The 2,500-nt window shown below is 38.7% G+C and overlaps 2 non-coding genes across 2 annotated transcripts; one reads left to right on the forward strand and one right to left on the reverse strand.

The window, feature by feature from the left end:
* Nucleotides 1–133: 133 nt before the first annotated feature.
* Nucleotides 134–206, forward strand: Trnaf-gaa. Its single transcript has one exon. It is a non-coding gene; the product is annotated as a tRNA-Phe (tRNA).
* A 2,028-nt stretch (nucleotides 207–2,234) lies between these two features.
* Trnaf-gaa lies at nucleotides 2,235–2,307 on the reverse strand. Its single transcript has one exon. It is a non-coding gene; the product is annotated as a tRNA-Phe (tRNA).
* Nucleotides 2,308–2,500: the final 193 nt, after the last annotated feature.

The raw sequence follows: 2,500 nt of genomic DNA on the forward strand, positions 1-2,500 counted from the left end.
GAAACCATTGTAGAAAACGAGAGTGAAGATCTCTCTCCGCCGAGACTGCCCCGAGAACCATTCCTTGGGCTTCCTATTTCATTCGTCTGAATCTCCACCGATTTTCAATCAGACATATTTAAGAAAATCTACGGCCTAGATAGCTCAGTTGGGAGAGCGTTAGACTGAAGATCTAAAGGTCCCCGGTTCGATCCCGGGTCTGGGCACTTTTGAACCCACAGCGGACGCAGGACCCGGGTGGACTTTGTCTCGATTCCGGGACTTCTGTGAGAATTTCCGCTACTTAATGGGAGAATTTCAGATTTAGGATTGGTTTTGTCTCAGGATTGCAACGGTATCACGTCCTGTTTCTTTTTCTCTCAGTTATATATACAATATGTATATATATTTAAACAGCCATTCATTCCACTGCAGGACATAGGCCCCTTTCAATTCATTACTGAGAGGTTATATGACAGTGCCAGTCTTGCCTGATTAGATGCCTTTGTTAACCAACAGCGGTTTGTGAAATGGTGGTGACTTCCCTTACGACACCTGCGATTGGCTTCTCAAGGCGATATGTCGTTTCCACGGGCTCGAGCCAGCAGTCAAGCGCAGGTATTTTTATGACTGCCGTGGCGGGGAATTGAGTCCAGTGCTCTAACCACTGGACCATCGCGGCAGTCATACAACATATTATATATATATATATATATATATATATATATATATATATATATATATATATATATATATATATATATATATATATATATATATATATATATATATATATATATATACATATACATATATATACACACATACACACACACACACATCCAGGGCCGAAACAAAAGGGCCAATGTCTTATATATCAGTGTTAAGAAAAAGACCTTTGAACTTTGAGCCGTTAATTGATATTGATCTAATAATAATCCATGAAATATAATTTTTTTTTGTGACCAATCAAACTGCGTTGCATTAATATTATCCTTTTACAGACATGTTTGTACATAAAAATAACGCTATATTTTTCACATCGAAAAATGTATTGCTTATTAATTGATAAATCATAAGATATTTATTTCTGCTGATGTTAAAGCCCCTCATTCGATTTCTACCATTTTATGGCCTAAAAATGTAAAATAGTAAAGTTTCTTTGAAAACAGTTCTGTATCACTTTCACAACAAGTTTTTATTCTTCTTTGTAAAATCTGTTACCTGTAAACTGAAACTGGTTTGACTTTCAGGAAAATGTAGAATAGTGAAAGCGGCCAAAATGCAGCCATATGTGGCAGTCAGCCACGCATTGAGATTTTCACTGAGTTGGATTTCAGTGATGCTCGTGTGACGTCCGTAATGCAGTGATGACACTAGCCTTTATAACACTTATAGAAATAAAAATATCCTTTTCAGTGGTAGGTTTATCTCAAAATTGGCCCTTCTAGCTCCCGGCCTTAGATATGTATATGTGTTTAGGGCCGAATGCTATAAAGGCAACACACACACACACACATACACACACACACTTACACGTTTATGTGTATGTACATACAGTATATATTGCATAATATATATGTATATATATAGACATGTATATGTACACACTTGTATTTGTATACACACAGACAGACAGACACACACGCACACACATATATATATGATCATATGACACTAGCAACCGTATCTGACTCGTTCGACTCCTTCCTCAGAGATAATAATCTCTAGGTCAGAGGCATAGAATGTCCCGATTGAGCGCGTCGGCAGGTGCGAGTGAACCGTCACAGGAAACTCGTCCCTCCTGTTCCTCCTTAGGTCTGAGCTGCCCCGACCTGCTAAGGGAAAATCGCTTTCGGTTCTACCCGACCCGGTGACGGAGAATACCTGTCTGCTCTTCCAGTGGTCAGAGTCGAGCCGAGGTCGACCTGGCCCTCGACCAATCCGGAGCAGAACGAAACCCGGCTCTCCTTCCCGGGGGTGACTCCCTGGCACCGCCGAGGTCAACTTCAGCTCATGACAAACCACGACTCATTACTCTGGAATTCTAGCTCTGCTGGAACGCCTATACCTTGCTTCCTCGCTGCTTATTGATATTTATATTCTGTAGCGACCTGACCTTGTATATGAATATATTCTTTACTTTGATATATTTGACTCATCGTTGTACTTATACTTCATAGTGTATATATATCTTTAACGTTAAAATATATCCGAGGTCCCTTCATATCCAGCGCTTCCGATCCCATTAAAAGTGCCTAGACCCGGGATCTAACCGGGGACCTTTAGATCTTCAGTCTAACGCTCTCCCAACTGAGCTATCTAGGCGATTAGAGAATTCCTTTTTTGTTTTTATGATCGTCAGTTTTTCTTGTATGAGTATGCAATGCATATACGCATATATACATTCGTTCTAATTTCTGATGCATATATATATTTATATATATATATATATATATATATATATATATATATATATATATATTTATATATTTATACATGGCAGCGCAATTTTTAAAAT

This window comes from Penaeus monodon, chromosome 35 (genome assembly GCF_015228065.2).
Source record: "Penaeus monodon isolate SGIC_2016 chromosome 35, NSTDA_Pmon_1, whole genome shotgun sequence".
In the NCBI taxonomy this organism is placed as follows: Eukaryota; Metazoa; Arthropoda; class Malacostraca; order Decapoda; family Penaeidae; genus Penaeus; species Penaeus monodon.